At 43.5% G+C, this 26,731-nt stretch overlaps 1 protein-coding gene across 5 annotated transcripts in view; it reads left to right on the forward strand.

The window, feature by feature from the left end:
* OXSR1 (oxidative stress responsive kinase 1) overlaps window positions 1–26,731 on the forward strand; it is a 330,066-nt gene that overhangs the window by 101,026 nt on the left and 202,309 nt on the right. The window lies entirely within an intron of this gene.

Below are 26,731 nucleotides of genomic sequence, written 5' to 3' on the forward strand. Positions count from 1 at the left end.
GCTGTTCTCACTGGATGTCTTGGAAACTGACTCCCGCCTGCTGCTTCAGAGACTTGTGGAAGTGTAAGAAATGAATTAGCAATTTGACTACTTACATTTAAAACACTGAAGATTTGTGTAAGAATCAAAATGGTGGTACAAACTTTTTGTTCTGCTCTGCAAACTTTTCTGGGAGTCTGACTTAACTTTTTTTTTTTAATTGTGGTGGGAGGGGAGGACTCTTTGCCAAGCACAATTTACTTATTGCTTTTCTATATGGAATAATGCCAGTTTCAGATTCTTCCTTCAGAACCCTTGTAGCCCTCTTTTTTTTTTTTGTTTTTTTTTTGTTTTGGTGATCTGGAAAGTGATTTATAAATGATGGGAAATAAACTTTATTTTTTTTATTTAACCTGCTGTTCAGCATAGTTGATCAGTGTTGATGTTGCTTAAATTCTGTCCTGGAGAGAATGTAGTGTGAATTTTTCTGAAGATAAGCAGATGAGCCAGTCACATGTGGATCATGTGAACACTCATGCCTAGTGTGGAACATTTTTTCTAGAGCTCTCTAGTAAAGACTGGAACTCTTACTGAGCATGGTTGAGACTTTATTTGCTAATAGCCCTGCAGCTGCCTCTGTTTCATTTGCCAGCAGTGTACAGTTCTGGTCACTGCATTTCAAAAAAGATATAGTTGTGATGGAGAAGGTACAGAGAAGGGCAACCAAAATGATAAAGGGAATGGAACAGCTTCCCTATGAGGAGACTAAAGAGGTTAGGACTTTTCAGCTTGGAGAAGAGACGACTGAGGGGGGATATGATAGAGGTGTTTAAAATCATGAGAGGTCTAGAACGGGTAGATGTGAATCTGTTATTTACTCTTTCAGATAATAGAAGGACTAGGGGGCACTCCATGAAGTTAGCATGTGGCACATTTAAAACTAATCGGAGAAAGTTCTTTTTTATTCAACGCACAATTAAACTCTGGAATTTGTTGCCAGAGGATGTGGTTAGTGCAGTTAGTATAGCTGTGTTTAAAAAAGGATTGGATATGTTCTTGGAGGAGAAGTCCATTACCTGCATTAATTAAGTTGATTTAGAAAATAGCCACTGCTATTACTAGCAACAGTAACAGGGAATAGACTTACTTTTTGGGTACTTGCCAGGTTCTTATGGCCTGGATTGGCCACTGTTGGAAACAGGATGCTGGGCTTGCTGGAACCTTGGTCTGACCCAGTATGGCATGTTCTTTCCTAATCCACAGCTATCCAGGTTTATTTTTGCACTTTGGCAAGATTTTTGCCTTTTTCTTAGTTTCTGTAGTCCCACTTTAGCAGCACTTTTTTATTTTTTTGATTTGTCACTGGCAGCTGGCTTGAACTGAGATTAAAAGGTGGTCAGCACTGCATCTCTAGCATATATGTTGGCACAGCTTATCAATGCATGTTTCAGAGTTTTGACATGGGCAAACATCGTTAAACAATTAACTGTATTTGATTTGCGGTGACTAAAAATCAGGCTAGAAATGGCAAGATAAAAGTTAATTATTGTATGTTTATGTACATAAATTGTAACCTAGATTTTTTTTGATAGCATGACTAATACATATTTTAAAAATTAACATGCTCTGAAACAGGTAGACATAAAGGTTAGCTTAAGATCCTGCTCAATGGCTACTTCACACTAGTCTTCCAAGGGTCTGTATGTGGCCTTTGAGTCACAACCTGTGGCATAGCCATGGGTGGGCCTGGGTGGACCATGGCCCACCCAACCAGGCCTGTTGGAGTAAGGCAGTCATGGGATCCCATCCCCACGACTGTGAACAGGGGGGCCTTGGAAGCAAAGTGGTCGTGGGATCCATCCTGCGAAAATAGGAGTTTGTCTTGCCTAATGGAAAGGCCCTGTGAGTGTGAGGAAGGGAGGGAGCTTGAATGTCTGTGGCTGAGAATGGGAGAGAGCATATAAGAGTGAGTCTGAGTCTGTGTGTGTTTGAGGGAAGAAGACAGTAGGAAAAGAGACCCTGAAAAGGAATTAGGAAATGACAGACAAGGGCAAAGTGGTGAAAAAAGATTGAGACCAACTGATTAGAAAAATACAAAGATCATAAGACAGGTTAAAAAAAATAAATTTTAGCAATTTGAGTATGCCATCTTTGGGAATGTGCATTTCTTATATTTTGCTCTTTCTTCAGTATTCCACTAATCAGTCTAGTTTCAGGCTTTTTATTTGTTTTGTCTGCGTGTTTGTTTCTAATTTGTAGTTCTCTGTTTGCCTGTTTGCCTGTGTGACTGACATGCAGTATTTCTGCTAGTGTTTGTTTCTCTGTAGCAGTCCAGTTTGTTCTGTTACTCCAGTAGGTGATGTATCAATGTTCTAGGGCCTGGTGTAGTATTTGCATTGCTGCTTTTTCATAAGGTTGCTGTTACTTGCATCCTGAGAGTCGGTGCTGTCACTGTATGGGTAAGGCAAGGTTCTAGACTTCTTTTTTTTTTTTTTTTTGTAGGAGTTTATTACACAAAATAGTAGTGAAGGGATATTTTTTGCTGAGGTAACACCAGAAATTTAATTTTCTTTTCATGTTGGTTGTAATGTGAATTGTCCAAGCTCTGCTCTGTATCTATTCTGATGATTAATGCTATTTTATAGTAGTTATGATTTCTGGCTTTTTACAAAATTCATGAAAGAATCAAAATACATTTTTGTTTTATTACATGGTTGGATCTGTTTGCTTTTTATGGTATACTTGTGCCTTTATAAACCACAAATATAATTTAATACAGATTAATAAGGAATTTTTAATTCTGGTAAGTGCTTGAAATAATTGAGGTATAATGTAAAGTTTCACACAAGATGCATAATGGCTGTTGCAAACTACTTAGCCACTGTAGGGTGCAGTATATGGTATTCTTTATGAACAAGAAAACTAGTAGGTCTCAGACCTGCATGCCTACAGCCCACCCATAAAATCAGTTCTGGCCATGCCACTGGCCCCAACTCAGATTGAAAATGTTGTCTTGGCCTTTATCTTTTTTTACATTGTTTAAAATGCAGTCAGACCAGAAGGATCTCTGATGCTCTTGACTAGTGCAGCCATGGTGTTGAGATTCACGTGTTACGTACTTAAATACGAAGGGCATTGTGCAAGCCCACAATAGAAGCATACATGCTGTGTTGGTGCTAATAGTAGCTTTGTTTCCCATTCCAGCATCACTCCTGTCCACGCCAAGATCATAGACTGCAAATGATGTAGTTATACATAATTACATATAGGTAATAAACCAATAATCAACAAATACGGTATAATATACTCTTAGACGTCCCCTCCTTCCCTCTCAATAGGAAACTTGGTTTCCGAGGAGTTATTGGGCTTCGGACTTTACTGGTTAGTTTTGAAGAAACTGTTCTCTACCCAAGGGCTTTTCCTTTCTAGCATTTTTTGATTTTTAATGTTTATATTCTTTTTTGTACTTCAAAGCAGTTTACATTCAGGGACTGTATCCCCAGAGGGTTTACAATCTAATTTTGTACCTGAAGCAGCGGAGGGTAAAGTGACTTGCCCAAGGACACAAGGAGTGACAGCAGGACTCGAACCCTGGTTTCCCTGGTTCGTAGAATGACAAGGCCCTCATATTTAGAGCAGGATTGTCTAACTCTGTCCTCAAAGGCTGCAAAGTAGTCCGGTTTTCAAGATAACACTAATATGCATGAGAAACTTGCATACAATGGAGGCAATATACATGCAAACGTCTCGTGCATATTCATTGGATATTATGAAAACCTGACTGGTATGTGACCCTTGAGGACTAAAGTTGGACACACATGATTGACAGGGTGAAAAAGAACCCAAGGTATTTCTACTTGGTATCCCCATGTACCTCAATGCCCCTAATGAGTTGATGGCAGCACCTATCCAGAGGGCCTACACTTTGTATCTCTAAGAAGATAAACATGAAGTGCCATGTCCAGGATCCAGTTGTGATGCCACAATGTCTGTTAAATTCTCCCTTAAGGTGGCTGAGATCTGACTCATTCTTCAGTGCTCCCCCCCCCCCCCCCCGTATGTGTTTGATAAGACTCGATGTTCTTGGGAGATGCCATCATGCTATATTTGGTCGTGAATAGCAGTTTGCTTAGATTACATGATTGAAATGCCTGTGTACCTTTTGTGGAGAGGCTGAGAAATTAACGTTCATCTTTCTCAGGTGATGCAGGGTTTCAGACCCTTGTGGCTAAATAGAGGAGAAATTGAAACACATCTTTGCACAGCCTGTTGATTTCGAGATGGCATCAAGAACTTCGATCATGACCTTCTGCATCCACAAACTCAGTGTGAACATCGGGCCTCTGAGTATGTGCGGGACAGGCTTGCTGGCGTGCCATGCTCTGGAGATACACTGCTTTCTCATCTCTAAAGAGATCTTATCAAAAATCACCATACTATGCTTCAGATACTTTTCACTGTCACTTTTCACCTTGGCACCCTGACAGTCTCAGAATATTCCCAGTCTCGCAGCTTTTTCTTTAGAAGGCAATACCTGGCGCTCTCTCATCTAGGCCAGAGGGCTCAAGGCCCCACACCCTTGGCAAGCAAGACATTGCCTTACACTGCCTACCAGTGAAAGCTAAGGTCAGGTGTTTGACTGGGTCCAGAGGAAATAGGCACTCTCCTGGTTTGTGCCTGAAGACCACCCTGTTAAGGTTTTTGCAGTCTGAAACAGCTGTGTTCTCCAAATTAAAAGGCACGATTAGATTTTCTATTGGTAACTTTCAAGTTACCCACCCAGAAAAGTATTCAAGTTTTCCATGCAGCAAAAACTGCTCAAGTTGTAACTCTCTAATCTCTTGCTGGCCAAACCAGTCAAACCTGTCTCGTAGGAAAAAGTGGGGATTTTAATAGAAATACTTCTGGGTTTCTAAAAAGACTCCAAAATTGAGATAAATTGTAGACCATTAAGGAAAAGTTCAGTAAACTTATGGAGTGTATTCCCCTTGCTTAGCAGAAGGAAATGGTTCTGTGGACCTGAAGGAGACTTTTATATTTACATGGAGAGAAATCAATTCACAGAAATTCAGGTTTCTAATAGCAGAATACTCCAATACTGCATTGTGCCTTTTGGCTTAATTTAGCTTTGGCTCTGCAGGTGTTTATTAAATGTTTTACAGTTGTGGCATATCTAAAAACTGGAGATTGCTGTATTTCCCTACTATGAACCCTGACTGTTAAAGAACACATTTCAAGCAAGGGCAGATGAATTTGTGCAGATCACTATCCAGGTATTATCAACTGTCCTGAATTTTACCTGATACCATTGCTTCAAGTAGAATGCATAGAGCTCTGCTTAATGACTCATGGCACCAACAGGCCTGATGACATTGGTAGAAAAGAATTGAATTGCAGACGAGCCTAGTCCACATCAAGAATGCTGGACTTGATGACTTCCATAGTGCAAGTAATTGCTGTGGTACATCTGAGACAAGCTCAATAAACCATGAGATCCCTATGGAACCAAGTCACTTCAGCATTGTATCTATATAGCAGAAAAACACACTCATGGTTTTGGTGGCTCTCCTATTTGTTTATTGAAAAGACTCACTTTTTTCCAAATCTCTTTTCAAGAAATTCTCCTCAGCATATAGGCATGCAACCTGGGCTAGGGTGCTCACCTAGAAGTTTCATATTTTAAGTCCTCATCCTCTCTAAGAAGTTATTACATCTGTCTCAAGGCATTAGGGATAGCGTTGAATGCTTAAGTTCTGAAATTAGATGGCCAATAAAATTGTTCTCGTGCAGTCTACCATTTATATTCTATCTGAATAGGCAAGGAGGTATGGGATCAGTAGATTCGGAGTCTTGAGTATTGTTCTGGATGCCATGCTGACTCAGGTCACAAGTTGAAGAATGTCTGATTAAGACAACCAAGAATACCCAGACACCTCTGCTGTACTGTGGCTTGTCAGAGGTGAATGAACTTTGAGTGCTTTTCTGAGCATGACTTGCAGAAAATCCCTGAGACAGATTTGCTGGCAACAACAGGAAAGAGGCCTATTTAATGGCAACATTTACTTCACAATACAGAGAAGCTGGGTCCAGGATGCAGGCTTTTGTCTTGCAGATGCATATTTCAACGGACAGAAATCAGTTGAAAAGAAGATCCTGTGAGGTGACAGTTTTAATTAAATCCTGGTGCCAAGAAATGGAATTCGGGCCTGACTCCTATTGACCCAGACTGCGATTTGTTTATACAACAAAGAATAACAAAAGAAGAACAGAAGAGAGTACAGTGCATCAAAGCCAAGGTGATACAGGAACTTTTATCATGGAAGGGTGGTTTCAGGGAAGACTAGTATAGAATGATTTTTACAATTGAATGGGGGTGTCATCACAAGCATTTCCTATACATGATAGATTGTCATGACAACAGCATAAGGTATCTTTGTAAAGAAGTCTTTGGGCAGTCACGTCATTCATTCTGGAAGCTTCGGGAATGTTGTATTTTGATTATATAAGTCAGGGCATGTCACATACTCAGGGAGATGCTACTTATTACAGATAGAGGGCATATTGCATCTCACAAGAACACTTGTCTTTGACTCTTCTTTAAAAAGCCAAATAAACTAAATTTTAAACCTCTTGCTGATTTTGAGTGTTCTTGTTGCCCTAAGCTTTGAGTCCAGAAATTATTATACAAGGTATAGCCAGGAAACTCTTTGCAAACCTGAGATTAGTTGGACAAATCCAGCCTTACCTATGTAAATGAAATCTTAGTATCTCAATGCAAGTGGTTGTCCTTTCCCATGTCTATTGCAACTCTATTTGGGTTTGCCTTATGGCTTGGCTTCACAGCTTTAAATGGTACAAAATATAGCAGCAGGAGTGGTTTGGGTCAATAAAAGGGCAATTCTTTTGACTTCATTACATTGGTTATCAGTGAAACTTTGTGTCTAAGTTTTGACTGGCATTCAGAGCCATTTAGATCTGGGTTATCTGAAGGAAAGAGTTGTGTGATCTACACCGTCCTGTTGGCTACCTTTAAAGTCAAACGTCTTTCATGACAGTCCCACTGTAAAGGAGTTGAAATTAGCTCAGATTAGAAATCTGTCCCTGAGAAGGCTCAAACTTAGGACTCTGTTTCCTAACAAATTCAAAACCTTGGAGTGCAATCTGTTACGAAAGTATAAGTTACTCATGGGCTCTTGGGCAAGTGTTATAGTTTGTGTGCATATGATGAAATTCAGGCTGATATCTCATTATCCCCGAGAACAATATAAAACCTGATGTCTCTAGCTGTACAAATCTGCAGGCTTGATAGTGAGGCAAACCCAACTTCATAGATAAGTTGTCTGCTGCTGCAAGGCACTTATCTGACAAGGCTCACGGAAGAATGAGACTTGAGATCAATAGAGAATCTAAATAATTTGTTCTCTGACCTGAGGTGGAGGAGAGAATCCAGCAGATAGGGCAATACCTGAAACAGGAACCATATAAATATTACTCCATCATTGCACTCCCTCTGCACACTTGAGATGTGGTGGAGGGATTCAGACTGGCCAATTAATCCTGGTAATCTTACAAATGTGTTTTGTTGCTGTTACTCAATTTCATAATCTAGGACTTAGGTGGAATTACTTAAGGAATATATACTGCAAAGTTGTATAATAGTTATTGGAAATTTATTATGGTCCTGTTCTTTTTGATAAATTTTAGACACCAACTAACTGGCAGCCAGTATAATTCTTTTAAAATGGTATAAAATGTTTCTAAATACTGCTGCTAGTGAGAAGGCATACTGCTGAAATATGGAGCAATTGAAAGTGATATAACAAATTACAGGGCAACCCTACATATAGAGCATTGCAGTAAATGAGATGTGTAGCAACCAGTGCATGAATCAAAGCTGATATCTCAATCCAGGGCTTGAGCTTTTTAATTAATTGATTTGGTTAATCCTCCGGCCGCTTTTTTTTTTTTTTTTTAAACAACCCACTAGGAGCAGAGTCCTGTGGTAATAAGCAACTTCGCTTTCTGTAGCCAACAGGCATGTTCACGCATCTTTAGGATGGTAAAACTGAATTGTTCTTTCTTCAGCAGGAGAATGAATTGCCTCCCAGTTATTTAAGTTTATAGGCAATGGTAAGGTGTCAGTAAAAGTATTAGACAATGTCCACAAATTAGTAAATCAGTTTTTTTAAAGTTCTCCTTTGTTAAAGGAGCTCCAAAGAGGTAATGTAAAAATCAGCCATACCTGTGTACTTAATTCTTGAACCTTAGTGTAATGCAATATCTGTTCACAATAGCCAGGTGCACAGCTACAATCTCCATAAGAAAAAAAAGTTTTCAAAAAGGACTCCACAGCTGACCCTAGTAACTACAAATTGGTGAGCCTGTCATCAATATTGGCTAAATTGGTGGAGACTATTGCTAAGAACAAAATGATTAAACATATGGATAGACATGGTTTAATGACAGAGCCTGCATGTATGTGGCAAAAGGACTGCATGCCTTGCTAATTAGAATTCTTTGAAGGTATGAATGTGGACAAAGGTGAGCCAGTTGACATAATATATTTGGATTTTCAAAGGGTGTTAAAGTTGCTCACTATAGACTCTTTAGGAAATTAGTCATGGTATAGGAAGTGAGGCCTTGCTGTGAATAGGTAACCTGTTAAAAGATAGGAAATAGAGTAGGACCAAATCAATATTCCTAATGGAAGACAAATATTGGAGTGCCTCAGGGATCTGTTCTGGACTGGTGGTGGTTAAGTCTGGAAAAAGGAGCAATGAGTGAGCTGAACAAATTTGCAGATGAGACAAAAATATTCAAAGCTGTTAAAACACAAGCAGACTGCAGAAAGACCTGGCAAGACTAGGAGTCGAGGCATCTAAATGGCAGATGAAACTTTGTGGACAAGTACAAAGCAATGCATATTGGGGAAAAATGATCCTAACTATTTGTAAATCTTAATGGAGTTTTTAATCCCGAGGTCAAAAACATTTATTTCTTCAGGGCTGCTCTGGCTAGTGCTCCTCCCATGGCTTGTATTCTCTATCCCAGAAGTGGATTCTTTTTATGGAGGGGAAGCTCTTGCTTATGGCCTGGGAATGGAGTGTTCCCTGTGTGTGCTGATAGTGGCTCCAACCCAAGGGGTGAGATGCTGGGATAAACTAGGCAAGACAAGGCACTGGGTGTTAAATTATAAGTTTACTGATTTGTTATGGATAAAATAGACTTTAATTTGACTTAAGTATGAAGTTACAGCTGAAATTGGTACATGTATGGACTTCTCTTCTGGGTAGGGGTTCTTCACTTCAGGTGTCTGGGCAGAACTTCCCAAGGTGATATTTAAGTGCACAAAAACTCTCTCCTGGTGGCATAGTGGGAATCCTATTGGGGAGGACGCCGTGAACACAGAAAAAACAGTCCTTCCTGAGTCTCCAGCTCATTTGTGAACACCCAGCTCTGTTTCCTGATCACATAAGTTTTATGGTTTTGATGAATTGGTGAACCCTGGGCTGAGGTGAGAGGTATCTCTGCCCACAGGGAGGAGCCCCATGGGCCTCACCATCAGTGGGTGTGGTCTCAGCAACATAGGACACAGCTGTGAGAGACTTTAAGGAGAAAATATAGTACATAACCCGAGGAGCGGGAAATGTAATAGTCTTTGAGCAAATACAGTGGTCAGGATGATGTAGATACCAAGGTCTGGTGGTGGCCTGCAGTGTGGGGTATACTTGCAGATTCTTGCAGGTTGAGTAAATACCTCTGAGTGCAGATCTGGTAGTGACCCGCAGCGCAGGGTATGCCGAGGAAGCTGTACTATAGATGCCAAGAAGGCAGAGGTTGACGATACAGGAACCAGGCCGTAGACCTTGTATAGATGGAGTATCCTGAGGCACAGATAGAGTAGTGTAGACAGACTGAAGAACAGTAGTGGCCAGAGGAACAGGGTATGCTCTGGAATCTTCAGTAAAGTTGAAAGAAGTTGGAGAATTTACTTGTCCAAGGAAGTCCCAGCAGACACCAGAGGAGTGGGCCAGGAAGTCCCAGGCAGGAGGCCCTCAGAGGAGCAGATAGCCAAGACTCAGAAGAGCCCCTAAGGAGCAGTACTCAGAGCATCTGAATGCCAGGAGGAGAGTCTGGAACAGAAGATCCAAGTTAGAGTGGATTTAACAAGCAAGAGAACTCCTTGCTAATTAGTCTTAGCAATGAGCCAGTCGGTATACTAGCAGTGTTGACGTCATCGGGAGGGGACACCCCTGAGGTTCCTGCCATGACATATTCATAAGGAGGCCCTGCGCACGCGTTTGAGTGATGCCAGAAGTAAGATGGCGGTCGGCAGTGCCCACGCTGTCTCGGGGACGCCAGGGAAGTCTGCGTTGGTTGGCGGAGGCCGCCATTCTCCCAATGATTGACTGTGCAAGGAAAAAGGTGAGCATGAGAGGTCGCAGCAAGTGGAGATCTGGTTGGGAGTCTCCAGGTTTTACTTAATCTCCTTAATTTTAGAATGGTGACTTCCCATGCAGAGAAGTCCTAGGAATGAGAACCTGCTATACCAGCCTGACTTCCCTGTAATGTTAGGAATTATTCAGAAAAGAATGGAGAACAAATCTGAGTATCCTAATGTCTGTGTAGATATATGCACTTTGAGTACTGAGTTTAATTCTGTCCGTATCATCTCAAAGGAGCTAGAAAATGTACAGTGAAGGGCAACAAAAATAAAGATGAAATGGCCAGTCTAGGGATCTTCAGCTTTGAGGGGATATGATAGGTTTATAGAATCATGAGTTGAGTGATAGGGAGGTATGGTTATTTACTCTTTGAGATTTCTTGGAATGTTCCCTAGTCTTCTTGCTAACAGCAGATTCAAAACAAATTGTAGAGTTTTTTTCATTCTGTGTATTTGAACTATGTAATCTGTAGTCATAGGATGTGGTCAAGGAAAATAAAATAGTTACATTTTAAAAGGGGTTTGGACAAATTCCTGAAAAAGTCCATAAACAATTAGCAGCAAGATAGACTTGGGGAAAACCACCACTTATCCCTGGGAATAAATAAGAGATTGATCAAACTGTGGGATCTGGCGGGTACTTCATAGACAGCCACATTGGCCATTGTTGAGGATAGGATGCTGTGCTTGATGGACCCTTGACTTTACCGATCATGGTGGTTCTTGTGTGTATGGAACGGATAGGGCAATTATCTGTCATCCTGTAACAATGAAAGTGGTTCAGATATGCACTTGCAATGTAAGTATATGGACTGTCATAACACTCTGTAGTTTACAGTACATTTCATGTCATCTTTTAGAGGGAGAAGAATTCTGAAGGTTAGCACAATTACAGATAAGTGGCTTATGCAAAATCACTAGTAAATTGGTTTAAACTGAAGGTAGTTCTTTTTTTGAGCAGTGTGGTGCTTTTAGTAAATCCATTTCTTCCCATCCTAATATAGCAGAAGCTGCATATACTGGTGGGTAAGCAGAAATTGTGTATTGGTTTGGTTGGGGAAAATGTGCTTAAAGCTTATAATGGAGGGTTAAAGATTTTATTCTAAGTGTTTATAAAGTGTGTTAAGGAAATTAGAGGGCTGAAGTTATTCCATGTGTTAAGAACTTGCAAAAGTCAATTCTTGTGTTGTGGGACCTTTCGTCTGAGAAGTGGTCTTGTAGCTAGGACTTGCCTGCTGGGTGATGTCTTACCTTTTTGCACAAGGATGTGTCTAGGATTGAGTGCCAAGGAAAGAAGTTAGGACTACTGTTGTAGTTGACAATTTAGTGATTAGGATTGTAGCTAACTGGCTGGATATAAGGATCAATTGGAAACTTGCCTGCGTGGTACAAAGGTGGTAGGCTTTACATATTGCTTAGGTAGCTTGTGCTGAGGAGAAACTGGTGGTGGTATGAGGGTACCAATGGAGTAAGAAGGGGAAGTTCTGTAAGATAAGTATAGGCTTTTAAATAGGAAATAGAAATCCAGGATTGCATACTTAGAAATGTTCCCTAATCCACTTGCTGGAGCTCCAAAAGCAGGCTGAGCTCCAGTGTCTCAATGTGTAGATGAGATGATTGTGCTTTAGATGTTAGATGCTGTAGAATATTTTGGGCAAGATGTTCTCATGGGATGGGACTTAGTGCAAGCAGCTTTTAATATAAATCATTGGGCAAAACACTTGAGAGGATTTAATGATCCATGGTCATCAACAAACCTTTTCCATTGGAAACAATTTAGTAGAACTAGGGGTCACAATTTGAAACTCCAGGGAGGAAGACTTAGAAACAATATCAGGAAATGTTTCTTCACTGAGGGTGGTGGATGCCTGGATTGCCCTTCTGGAGGAAGTGGTGAAGACTAAAACTGTGAAGGATTTCAAAGGGGCATGGGATAAACACCATGGATCCATAAAGAGCTAGAGGATGGGAATAAATAAAGCTTAATCGGCACAGCAGTTGCTACCCTTAAGAGAAACATGGGGGTAACCTGCACGGAGCGGCAATTACTACCTTGGGAAGCTTGCTGGGCAGACTAGATGGACCATTTTGGTCTTTTTCTGCCGTCATTACTATGTTACTATGTAAACAGTAACATAGTAAACAGTTAATCAGCACTTGGTTCTCAGAGGTATCTTCTAAGTATATAGGCATACCAGATACATTAGAAAATCTTGATGTGGTAAAAGCTGAACACCACAGGTGGAATTAGAGCAGATAAATATAAAGATAATTTGAAATACTTCAACTCCTAATAAGCAGGCTGGGAATAAAAAAAAAAATATATACATATGCCAGAAGTCTAATAAGATTTGAAGGGTTAGAATATTTGGTGCTAAAGGAATATGGATTAATAGGTATCTTGGAGACTTTGCGGAAGAAGGCTGTCCATGGGACTGTGATAACCAGGAAGAATTTTATCGACATAACAGGGCAGATCCAGTTGGAGGGATGGCATAGTCAAGCAGAAGTACCATCACCAAGTACTGATCCAGTAACTAGATGTCTAGAGAGCTTTGATTCCCATGAAGTCAATATATTTGAAATGTGAGACCTGTGTTCGGTATCTGATAAGAATAATACTGCATAAGTACTATTTGCATTTTTAATTGCATTTGAAAAATGTGAACATTGAAAATGAGTGATTAAGAGCATAACACTTTAACTGTTCTTGGAATTATCGGGTGTGCAGTATGATGGTCTCTTACTGTAACAGAGGTTATGGAGGTTGTATTATAGGTAGATGTTAATTTGCTAGTGTATTCCTGCAAGAAACAAAATGAACTGTGAAATCTTCATGGATAGAAAATCTTTTGACAGGCAAAGAATATAGCAGTGGGGGGGTGTATACTACCATCCTCCTGGCTAGGATGAAGGATTGGACAGTGAAATGCTAATAGAAATGAGAATGAAATTGGCAGCACAGTAAGGGGAGATTAATTGGGTTAATATCTCTTCAGGACATGATAGGGAGATTAAAGTTTCTGGGTTCCCTTAAATAACATTTTCGTGGAGCAGCTGGTCCTAGAATGATGAGGGGGAATTATTTAAGATCTTGTCCTCAGTGGAGGAGCCACTTAGCAATAGTGAATTTAATGGAATCAAATTTGACATTCAAGGGAGAGCATTAAACTAATGCAGAAACATATTTAACTTTGAAAAAAAGTAGATTTCCTAGCATGTAGCCAGATGGACTCAGGACCAGTGGGTCATGTGCTCTTCTGCTAGCAGATGGGAGACTGAGTCAGATTTCAAAGCTGACATCACTCCTGCAGTAACCTCAGCTCTTCACTATCCCACACACTAAAATAGTGTTAACAAATACAGCAAAGAGAAAAAAAGAACATTTACCTTGATCAAGCCCTGCTCTCCTGTGGTGAAACCTAAGGGTCCTTCCCCCAGTTGAGAATTCGTGAGGTGATTTCAGATATCCCTCAGAGGTGTGCCTTGATCTGGTAGCCGGTTCCTGGCGTGGACTTAGCCCCAGAGTGGCTGAAAGGCAGCGGGTGCACAACTGAGCACGACTGTGAAGGTAAAGCCCTTCCCCCCCCCCCCCCCCCCCCCCCCCCCGCAGCTGGAGACTGTCCCGGCATTTGATCGGTAAGCGCCGAGACCAGGTAAGCAGAAAACTTTAAGTTCAGGTCTCCGAGGCTCAGATTGACACACCGATTCGATTTCCTTCCTGGCGAGGTAAAAGGGAGTACCGATCGGGTTCAGCAACCCTGGTTGGGCTAGGCCCCAATCCGGTGCAGGTGTCCTTGTGGAGACCCTTGGGGGGGGGGCCGCCATCTTCCCTTCTTGATCGGCAGTACGCGCAGGGCAAGCTGGGCAGCTGATGCACCTAACTTGTGCGCGTCCAATACAGACGCGCGCACGCAGCTGCATTTATAGCTACATGTGCACATCGAAGCTAGAGGCAGTGGCACCTGCACCCAAGAGTGCCAGAAGGCACTCTTTGCACAGCCTGCCACATAAGAGCCACGCAGCCTGAACTGGAGTCCTGCTGTGCCAGCATTGCGAGGAAGCCCAGGGGGAACAAAAGCCTGGTCCCTCACTGTCTGGGGATGGGTCCAGAAATACTACAGATGATAGTTCTCCGGATCTATGCATCTGAGTTGGCTTCTCCACAAGAGGGCACCTCAGGGGCTCCTACGCAGACTCCCCCAGGGACCTTCTCCTGGTTAGAATTTTTACAAGGGCTGCAAGCCTTCGTTCAGGCGCAATCAGCCCCAGCTGTGCCCCGGGCTCAACCCCTGCCGTAAGCACAAGACCCTCCCAGCCCCTCCCAGTGCGGCATGCCTCAAGACATGCCGCACCTAACCAAGAATTTCCCTGACAGGGACCCAGACACCTCAGATGATGGCGACTCCCTGGAAGGAGAAATTCCTCCAGGCCTGGAACCATACTGAACCATGCTTTGCTTCTTCCACAAGGATGAATTACCAGCCCTCGTTTCCCAGACTCTGAAAACTCTGGGTATTCCAGGCACGAACCCGATGGCGGAACCAAAGAAGAACTCCATCCTGGTGTCCCTTTGTAAAGCCTCATGCTACTCTGCAATGATGGAATCCATCCAGGAACTAATTGGCCTGGGGTGGAATGCCCCAGGGGCCAGCTTCAAAGGGGGTCAGGTCTTGGAAGCCCTATACCCTCTAGAACCAGCGACCAAAGAACACCTGTGTTTCCCGAAAGTGGACACCATGGTCTGTGCTGTCTCAAAGCGAACAACGATTCCTGTTGAGGGAGGGGCTGCATTGAAGGATACTCAGGATAGACTATTGGAATCCATCCTTAAGCAGGCCTTCGCAACAGCAATGACACTGCAGATTGCTTTCTGTTGCACACCGCGGTGGCACATTTCTGCTTGCTCCTCTCAAGAGAAGCAAATAACTCCAGAACATATACTGGTGAGACGATGGAACCTGCAGCAGCTTTCCTGACTGATGCAAGCTCAGAACTGGTGCATACCTCAGCCAGAGGCGAAGTCTCGGTAGTGGCAGCCAGAAGACAACTATGGCAACAGAATCTGACGCGACATCTAAAGGAAATCTCACAAGAATGCCCTTTAAAGGATCTCAAGTGAATTGGAGAAGTTAGCCAGCAAATGGGGCAAATCCCCAGTGCCTCAGCTACCGGAAGATAGGAATAAAAGATCTCAGCGTCCCTCACCCAGAAGAACCAAGGTCAGAGGCTCACAATGCTTTAGACCCTACAGGAACTTGCAGTTCCAGGCACCTCATCCCTCTGGAAGGTTCTAGCCCTTTCGGAACAGACAGACCATGAGAGGAGCAGGCCTGGGGGCAGGCTCTAGCCGTGCTCAACAATGAAAATGGGCCAACCCATCCACAGGAAGAGGAAATAGGGGGTCAACTTGCCCTCTTCTACCAAATATGGGTTGAGATCATGTCTGACAAATGGGGATACGAAACATCATTTGAGAAGGCTACTTTCCAGAGTTCCGCAGCATCCCTTGAGACAAATTTATGATGTCACCCTGCCACACCCACACCAAGAGACTGGCAGTGGAAGCCACCCTGACAAGACTACTCAGTTTGAAGGCAATAACTCCAGTTCCCATGCCCCAACAAAATACAGGGTGCTATTCCATCTTGTTATCCTTCCCAAGAAGGAAGGAGCATTCCAACTCATCTTGGATCTCAAGAATGTCAACTGTCATCTGCGGATACTACACTTCCGCATGGAGATCCTTCATTCCGTCAATTGCAGTACAACTAGTTTCTAACCTCCTGGACCTCTCCGAAGCCTACCTTCACATTCCGGTTCATCAAGATCACCATTGTTTTCTACGCTTTGCGATACTGGGTCATCATTACCAGTTCCAAGTGCTACCTTTTGGCCTAGCAACTGCCCCCAGAACATTCTCCAAAATTATGGTGGTCGTGGTGGAACACTGAGGAAGGAAGGGATCTTGGTACACCCTTACCTTAGACGATTGGCTGATCAGGGCAAAGTCTTCGGAAGAGAGCTGGCAGGTGATCAGTCAAGAGCCTACTGCAGAAACTCGATTGGGTCGTGAACACGGGCAAGAGCAGTCTGCAGCCCTCTCAATCTCTGTAGTACCTGGGGGTCAGTTTCAACACCAGTTTTACTCCCTCCCCCAAGGAGAAGAAAATTGATGGAACAATTACGACGATTGACCAATGCACATCCCAAGGTATGGGACTTATCTTCAAGTCCTTGGCCTCATGGCATCGACCCTGGAGGTCGTCCCATTGGCCAGGGCCCACATGGACCGCTCCAATGCGCCTTACTATTACGATGGAACCCACTGTCCCAGAACTACTCAATTTGCCTCCAACTATCAGCAGAGGTAAGTTCTCAGCTTCAGTGGTGGCTAAAGGAAGACGACTTAAGCAAAGGAGTAAGCCTATCCACACCGAACTGGATCTTGCTCACTACAGATTGTAAGCCTGTGAGGGTGGGAAGTTCACTGTCAGGAGCTGATGGCCCAGGGACAATGGAACAAGGAAGAGGCAGAATGAACATAAACTGCCTGGACGCTCGAGCAGTCAGACTAGCATGCTTGTGATTCAGCCACAGACTCTGAGGCAAAGCGATTAGAGTAATGTCTGACAACAGTAGCTTACATCAACCTCCAAGGAGGAACTAGGAGCCAGCAGGTGTTGCTGGAGATAGACCCTCTCATGGCATGGGCAGAGAGAAACCTACAAGGGATCTCTGCCTCCCACATCGCAGGAAAAGACATCTCAGCAGACTTCCTCAGCAGAGAGCCTGGACCTGAGGGAATGGATGCTGTCGACCACAGCCTTCCAACTGACAGTAAATCGTTGGGGCCTCCCAGCCATGGATCTACCGGCCACCTATCTCAGTGCCCAAGTCCCCAGGTTCTTCAGCCACAGACGAGAGCCACATTCCCAAAGGATTGACACTCTTCCAGTCTTGGTCGGAGGAAGACTTATTGTACACCCCCCCCCCCCCCCCCCATGGCCGCTACTGGGCAAAGTCATCTGCAAGGGACTAGTTCTACTAGTGGCCCCGAATTGGCCAAGATGACCATAGTACGCAGACATTCAAAGACTCCTTGCAGGGAACCCTCTGTGCCTACCTCCACAGAGGGTCTTGCTCCAGCAGGGCCTGATTCTTTACGAAGATCCGTCTCAATTCTCTTACGGTCTGGCCCTTGAGAGGACTCGCCTGAAAGCGCAGTTATTTGGCTGTGGTTGACACCCTGCTCAGAGCACGCAAGTTCTCCACATCCCTGTCATATCTGGAGAATATTCAAAGCCTGGTGCGAGGACCACGGGATACTCCCACGGATGGCTAAGATTCCCATGATTCTGGACTTCCTACAGGATGGTATGAAGAAGGGGTTGTCACTCGACTCTCAAGGTCCAAGTAGCCGCTCTGTCCTGCTTCAGAGCCGACGTGGACAGCATCATACTATCAACTCATCCGGGTTTGTCCTGCTTACTGAAAGGGGTTAAACAACTCCGGCCACCCCTAAAGTGCCCGGTGCCCCTATGGAATCTGTCTTGTATTAGACTTCCTAGCAGGGGCTTCCTTCAGACCAACGCGCGGTCTGTCACTATGCCTCAACACTGAAGACTGTATTCCTGGTGGCAATATGTTCAGCTCGTCACATCTCCAAACTACAGGCACTATCCTGCCGGGAACCATTCTTTAAGTTCACTCCTGGAACCATACAGCTGTACACCGTCCCCTCCTTCCTACCGAAAGTGGTCTCTGAGTTTCATTTGAACCAGGCCATCTTCCTGCCATCTTCGGAAGGACTCAGACTCACGCCTTCTTCGCCACCTAAATGTTGACAGACTCCTGGAATGATACCTGGAAAAATCGGAACTGGTATGCAAAACGGATCGCTTGTTCGTTCTTCACAGTGGGAAGAAGCAAGGAGAAGCGACCTTGCGGATGACCATAGCCCGCTGGATCAGAGAAGTAATCAAGGCAGCCTACACATAGGCAGGAAAGCCCTTAGCACTACAGGTTAAGGCTCATTCTACGAGGGCCCAGGCATTCTTGGGCAGAAACAAAGCTGCTGTCGCCCGCCAAGATCTCAGGCGGCAACATGGTCCTCCATACACACCTTCTCCAGGTTCTATCGCCTGGATGTTCAGGCCAGAGAATATGTAGCCTTCGCAAGGGCAGTACTAAGTGGGCCAAGGGCAGCCTCCTGCCCTGTCCAAGGGTAGCTTTTGTACATCCCACTGTTCCTGAGTCATCTAGCTACATGCTAGGAAATGGAGAAATTACTTACCTGATAATTTCATTTTCCTTAGTGTAGATAGATGGACTCAGCATCCCGCCCATTGCTGCCTCAGAGAAAGAACCTCTGAAAGCAAACCTCGAGACTAAGCAGATATGGGTAAGCTGCTGCCTACCCCTAGTTCAAGACACCCACAGTTTGTTCGGTGTCTGTGGTAATTGCTTGAGTGCATTGGCGATCTCCAGTTTTGAAACCAGTTGAACCAGTTCAGTCAAGCTTAATCAAGATAATTGAGCAAAGATATAACCACAATGGCTTTTCGAAGAGAGTACTGAAGAGCCGAGGTTACTGCAGGGGTATATCTAGTGACGTCAGCTTTGAAATCTGTCTCCCATCTGTTAGCAGAAGAGCACATAACCCTACAGGTCCTGAGTCTATCTGTCTACACTAAGGAAAACGAAATTATCAAGTAAGTAATTTCTCCATTATGATTAAAATGAGGAAACTGGCTAGAAAAAAAACCTAAAAATGGTTACAAAAGTTGTTTGCATGAGGCATGGACACTGTTTAAAAATACCATATTGGAAGCCCAGATAAAATAATATTCCATGCATTAAAAAAAGTTGGATGACATACAATGGTCAGCATAGTTTAATTGAGGCAAAAGAGGAAAACTAAAAGGACATCTATAAAGACATCTATTAGAAAATGAAAAGCAGTTTCAAATGAGGAAAACATGAAAAAGCATAAGCACTGGAATATTAGATGTAAACATCAATAAGACAGGCCAATAGAGAATGTGAAAAGATCACCATAGAGGTAAAAATGAATACTCTTTTTTTTTTTTTCAAGTACATATGAAGCAAAAAGTCTGTGAGGGAATTGGTTGTACTGTTGGGATGACCAAGGGGTACCAAAGAGTTCATAGCAGTAAAATCAGATTCTTTGCTTTGATCTTTACTGAGGATGAGGAGCTAACCCACACTGGAAATGTTTTGATGGTAATTCAAAGGAACCAAAACAACTCAAATTGGAAAATGTAACAAAGCAAACTGACAAATTTAATGAGTAGCACATCACCCAAACCGGATGATATTCCCTCCAGAGTTCTGAAATAAAATATGAAATTGCAGACTTATTGCTAGTAATCTGTAACATTAAAAACAACTGCAGTGGCCGACAATCCAGGATGCTGGGCTTGATTGACCCTTGGTCTGACCCAGTATGGCATGTCATGTTCTTAAGGGTTCCATGGGTGTTTCAGGAAGCTATAGACTTGTGGCCTGATGTGGGTGCTGGATAAAATGGGAGAAGCTAATCTTAAAATCAATATTTGGACTGTGGATAGACATGGCCTAATGGAAAAGCAACATGGATATAGCAAAGGAACAACCTTCCTTGCTAATCTACTACCGGTAGGTTGTTTTGTTTTCTTTTTAAAGGTGTTACTAAATGTGTGGATAAGTCAGTCAGTATAATGTATATGGATTTTCAGAAGGCATTTGAGAGAGGTCTTCATGCAGCTCCTCTGGAAATTTAAAAAGTCATGGGTTAAAAGGAAATGTCCTAGTGTGGATTAATAACTGGTTAAAAGACAGGGTACAGTCTCCTGTCAGTTTCTTGTGGAGAAAGGTAATTAGTGAAATGCCCCAAGGGATTAGTACTGGGACCTGTGCAGTTCCACTTACATAAATGATCTGGAAAAGGGAGCAGTGAGTGAGGTGATCAAATTTAGCTGATTAAAAATGTGTTCAAAGTTTAAAGCATGAGTAGATAATTAAAAACTGCAGAAGATTCTTACGAGGTTGTGGGACTGGGCATATAAAAGGCAGATTTAATTGAATGTAGATACGTACAAAGTGATGCATATAGGGAAAGCTAATGCTAACTATAGGTACAGCATTGCCCAGAAAAAGGATCTTGGTCATTGTGGACAGTATGTTGAAATCTTCAGTACAGTGTATAGTGGCAGTCAAAACTGAAAATAGTATAGTAGTTATTCAGAAAGGAGTGGGGCATAAAATAGATTATAATGCCTCTGTCGATCCATGATAGCACCTGGAGTATTATGTGCAATTCTGGTTGCCCCATCCCAAAAATGATAAAGCAGAGCTTGAAAAGGGCAACAGAAATGGTAAAGGAGATGGAATGGCTCCTTGTTGAAGAGCCTTAAACCAGTTTAGCTTTTCTTCAGCTTGAAGAGATGGCTGAGAGGGGATTTAGTAGAGCAGTGGTTCTCAACCTTTCTAATGCCGTGACCCCGAAATACAGTTCCTCATGTTGCGGTGACCCCTCGCCCCGTGAGGGCGGGGTGAGGGTGGGGCTTTGGTCATATGGGGGCGGGGTTATGGATGGGTTGGATTTTAGTGCATACTTATTATGACATTTATAAACAGAACCACCATTCCTCATAAAACAATAAAATTAAGAAACATAAAGCATCAGTTATAATAGTAAAACCATACTAATAAAAGAATATTTTAAAATTACTGATAAATAGAATTTCTGTTAATTAAATACATTTTTATAATTTCCCAAACACCAATAATATTTCAAAACAGCACATATATCAAATAACACACAATTAAAACTAATAAGGATTTTAAAAAGCCCCTGCTGTCCATACGTGGGAGCTCTTGATTTCCAGTCACCCTGATATTGTCGAGGATTAGGAGGTTATCCTCTCTCTCTCACACATACTCACATGTCCATTCTCTCTCACACATACACTGTCACATACATACACATTCATGCTCTTATACCCACCATAACCTCTCACTCTCACAGACACTGATACACTCTCAGGGTGTAAGACACTCTCTTCCCCCCCCCCCCCCCCCCCCCCACTCACAAACACTCTTACTCCCCTGGATTTTCTCATACACACTCATGCTCTCACTCTTACTGGCTCCCTCACAACCTCAGAGCCTCTCAGATAAAACTCTATGCAGCAGAAATAATGCTGAATGTTGAGAATTGTGTTATGCAGACTAATCTGGAAAATGCACTAATTTCTACATGAGTCATAATGAATCAGTCCTCAGCTGCAGGCATCAATTGATTATCCTGGCTCCCTTTATGTTTGCCAAATACAGTTCATGTGTAACAGCAATCCTAATTCTCCACCAGATCAAGCTGATTTCACATCCCACTTCATACTTTGTCACCTCCAGCTGAGTCAAACAATTAATCTAATTACTGCCACTGCTGCCACGTGGCTATTGGGGAGGCACTGATTGCTGCTATTGGCACTGAAGCCCATTCTGCTGCCTCCTCTGTGCAGGCCCCGTGGGTTTCCACTTCCTCCATGTTGATCTCGTACATTGTGAGATCCGCCATAGAGAAAGTGCTACTCTTGCACATTCCCAAAGATTACATGTGCCAATCAGTAAAAAGTAATTTTTTTTACATCTGCTTCCCTTTCTAATTTTTTGCCATTTCCTTTTATATTGCCTTTTTTTCTATTTCTTTTCTCTCCACCTGTCTTCTTCCCTCAAACACAGTCAGGTTCTCATTCTCACATGCATTTCTCTCACACACACACACAGGCTCTCACTGGCACATGCTCTCTCTCTCATGCAATCATTCATACACACAGTCTCTCACTGGCACAGGCTGTCTGAGTCTCGTACACAGGCTCTCACACCCCCACATGCTGCCTTGCTCAAGCACAGGCTCTCACTCTTACATGCTGTCTTTCACACACACAGAGGCTCTCACATGCTGTCTCTGCAAACACACACAGTCTCTCAACTCATCTCATACTCTCACACACCTCTCTCTCACCTCTGGGCCTCTTCTTTACGGGTTGCCACAGGATGGGCTCTGCAGTGGCCCTAGTCTTCCCGGCCCCGCTGCTGCTCTTCTGCACGCGGCTGAAGCGCCTCTTCTACCCACGCGGCTGACGCGCCGCCTCCTTCCTCCCCGTGCGGCTCCGGCAACATTTGTCTTCCGGGGCAGGGCGGGCAGGAAGGAAGTAGGAGGAGCACCTGCAGTGGCTGATACACCTCCTTCCTGCCTGCGCGGCTCCAGCAACATACGTCACTGCGACGCACTAGCTTTTTGGGCCATGTCTCTTCCCTTTTGGGGTTGGAGGAGGCAGGTCGCCAGCTTCGCCCCGCCTCCCCGCAGCAGCCGCGGCGCCGCGGTCCGGCAAAAAACCCCAACGGCCCGGTACTGGTCCGCGGACCTGTGGTTGGGGACCTGCTTTAGGCGACCCCTGCGTTTTGGTCGTTCGACCCCCGCTGGGGTCGCGACCCACAGGTTGAGAACCGCTGTAGTAGAGGTTTAGCATGGAGTAGCCACCTAGTGGTTAGAGCAGCAGGTTACAAACAGGGAAACGAGGATTCAAATCCCACTGCTGTTTGTGACATTGGGCAAGTCACTTTATCCTCCATTGCCTCTGTTACAAATAACTTAGATTATAAGCCCACTGAATACAATTTGAAAACTATCATTTCATCTTAATTATCTGTACTAGAAAATTTAACTTGATAATGCCTACCTACCACCCTTGTAACCAATCTTTGAGTTATAACTATGAATGCCACTTTGTAAACAGTTGTGATCTTTACAGGGTACGATGCTATATAAAATGTCTAAAATAAAATATCTGAATATAATCTGCTTTAAAGTGCTGAAAAGCAGAATATAAATTTAAAATTAAGGTTTATAATATCATGAATGGGGTGGAACAGGTAAATAGGGGACTGTTTACCATTTCAGATTGTACTAAGACTGGGGAATAGAGTATTATGTTTTTCAATGTGCAGTTGAGCTATGGATCACATCTTTAACTTAAGATGTGATCAAGGTATCTAGCTTAACTAGGTGTAAAAAGGGTTTGAACCAGTTCTGGAGGAAAAGTCCATTAATCATTATCCAGGTAGACTTGGGAAAGCCACTGCTTACCCCAAATGTGTGCAACAAGAAATGGATCTACTCTTTGGGATCTTCCAGGTACTTGTGACATGAATTAGCTACAGTCAGAGTGCTGGACTCGGGTGGGGGGGGGGGGCCTTTCATCTTAGTGTGGCATATATTATGTTATGTAGAAGAAGCCAACTTGTGCTAGGAGCTTTTTTTTTTTTGCCTGTGCTCGGAAATTCTTCTGACTGCCTGAAACAAGGAGTCTTTTATTATATATGGCAGACTGCTGGACAGAAATAGTCTGTGTAGGATGAAATTAATGTAGTTATCAATTTTCTTGGACTTAAATATCTGATTTCTTTGCTTTCTCTTTGACTGCGTTATCTGAAGATCCATTTCATTTTTCTTTCTGGCAGTGTTAGAACTTATAGGAGTATGAGCTGCTGATATGTAATCTGTTCAGTTACCATGTCTAGTGTTTAAATCTTTGTAAGACAGCTATTAATGCTCCGGTGGAGCGCACTGTTAACCCGCAATTGGACATGCGTTTTTGATGCGCTAGCGTTACCCCTTATTCAGTAAGGGGTCAAACGCGCGTCCAACCCCCAAACATAATAGCGCCCGCAACATGCAAATGCGTGTTGATGGCCCTATTAGGTATTCCCGCGCGATTCAGAAAGGGAAAATGTGCAGCCAAGCCGCACATTTTACTTTCAGAAATTAGCGCCCATCCAAAGGTAGGCGCTAATTTCTCCAGGGACCGGGAAAGTGCACAGAAAAGCAGTAAAAACTGCTTTTCTGTGCACCCTCAGACTTAATATCATGGCGATATTAAGTCGGAGGTCCCGAAAGTTACAAAAAGTTAAAAATAAAAAAATTTTAAAATCGGCTCGCGGATTGAAAACCGGTCGCTCTATTTTGCTGGCATTCGGTTTCCGAACCCGTGGCTGTCAGCGGGTTTGAGAACAGATGCCGGCAAAATTGAGCGTCAGTTGTCAAACCCGCTGACAGCCGCTGCTCCTGTCCAAAAAGAGGGGCGCGCTAGTGTCCCTAGCGCCTCTTTACCGCCGGCCCTAATTTGAATACTGAATTGTGCGCACAGGAGAGCGGGCTTTTGCCCGCTCTCCTGCAGACTTTACTGTATCGGCCCGATAGTTCTTTAGTTGGATATTAAAAAAAAAATAAAAAGTCTAGCTCACGGAATATTTAGTCTTCGTTCTCATTACATGGATTGTGTGTAATGACTAGTTGAAGAATTTTTAATATTTAATATTAAATTGTTCTAATATTTATAATAGTTTGGTGAAAAACCTATTGAAATCTACCACATTTCCTCTCCCTAGCTGCTAACCAACAAGGAATTTCCCTGCTCCTGTTATGATAGATTGTTTTGGCATATACATTTTTTTAAATATAAGTCATTCCCTAATAGAACCAAGAAGGTGAGAGTTGAAAGTAAATTTTTCTCCAAGTCTTAGAGTACTTTCCTGTGACCTCGCTTAATATTGAGCCTAAATCTCACCAAGGCAACTATTAATATTTAAGTGTGAAATAGAGGAAAAAGAATTTCATTCTAGATGCACATTTCCCTGACTGAAAATGTTTATCCTTAGCCTCAGCTCTAGGGTTTCTAATGGGAACTGGGAAAGAGCATTTAATACAATTAACACTGCCAACCAAAACTGAAATATTTGAATATTCTATAGAGCCCAACAAGCAAAATACCTATATTTTTGTCACCTGGTGCAGTGCTGTAGGTGATTTACAATGTAAACATACAGAAATAGGAACTTTTCCAGCCAAATACAGACCCAAGGAGCATCCCCATAAACTACTACCCAGTATTTTCCCTGCCTACTACAATAGATGCAGATAGAATATAGGATCATGTATACACTAATATGGTGACAGAATAGAAGGGCAACAAATTATCTTCCCTATACATCCCTGGATCAGTCCAGACTCCTGGGTTTTGCCTCCCCTCCAGCAGATGGAGACAGAAGTTTTAGCAAACTCGGCCTTAATCCCCAAGGTGCCACCTACAGTCCATCAGTATTTGTCTCCAGCAGATGGTGGAGGTGCAAAACCTACAGTCTGTTTAGTTAATGAGGTGTTCCTTTAAAAAAAAAAAAAAAAAAAAAAAAAAAAGTGACTTAGCTGAAAACTTTTTTTTTTTTTTTTAAAGTATACTATTTGACGAAGATTCCTTTTAGCCTCCCAGGGGATTGTCAGGTCCTGAGGGGACCACCCCACCTAATGCTAGAGGCTGCTAAGGCTAGGGGGTCAAGGACCCTATTGACCAATTGCTGCTTTGGGGATGATACCAGGGAGCCCGGCTCACTCACCCCAGCAGGACCAGGACCTACTAAGGACCATACAAGTTTGGGGGGGTGGGGGGGAGTTCTTAATTTTGAAGTGTTGTGCAATCAGGTTCTCCCTTCCCTCACGGTTACTATTTTTGCTTGCCTGCTGTCTTCTTTCACAGCCGACTTTCACTACGCTCCGGGGCTCCTTCAGCCATGCCGCGAGGAGCAGTTTGCCAGGCCTGCGGCTCGGCGTGTGCACGTTTATTGCACGACGGCCTGTGCTCATCTTGTCTCCCCGGGGGAAGGAACCTCTGTTTCGGCCGGGGATGATGGGGGGAGCACTCACACTGCTGTAACGAGTGAGAGACCCAGGGCTCCTTCTCTTGATCCATTCCCGCTGAGTGCAGGAATGGAAGCCATTTTAAGCTCTTTCAGGGCTGCCGTGGGGGGGGGGGATTCTCCCACTACCCTTATCCTCGCAGCAAATGGCCCCCGGGGGGGCTGAACGCAGAGACAAGATGTGGGTGTGGCAGAGGACAGCCCTGAGGGGGCTTCTGACTCCTTGTCCTCCTGTCTTTTGTCAGAATTTATATTGCTGCTTCATAAGGCCTTTAAGGCCAGGAAAACAGGGAAAGAAGCAGGTGGGGGAGAATTTCATTGGATATGCCCATTTCAAAGGCATGGAAGTGGTCAAAGTCCACAAGTAGCGCTGGCGCATCAAAGGTTAAGCACCCTTTACGTTCTGCAGCACCCCAAGCAGGCACAGATTCCTCCTCAGATGCTTCGGACCCGGATGATCAAACCATGCCATCTAAGCCTCCACTGGGGGTAGATTGTGATACTGATCCAGCAGCAGGATTCTCCCTGGAACTCCCATGTAGTTGAGGG

Source organism: Rhinatrema bivittatum, chromosome 2 (genome assembly GCF_901001135.1).
Source record: "Rhinatrema bivittatum chromosome 2, aRhiBiv1.1, whole genome shotgun sequence".
In the NCBI taxonomy this organism is placed as follows: domain Eukaryota; kingdom Metazoa; phylum Chordata; class Amphibia; order Gymnophiona; family Rhinatrematidae; genus Rhinatrema; species Rhinatrema bivittatum.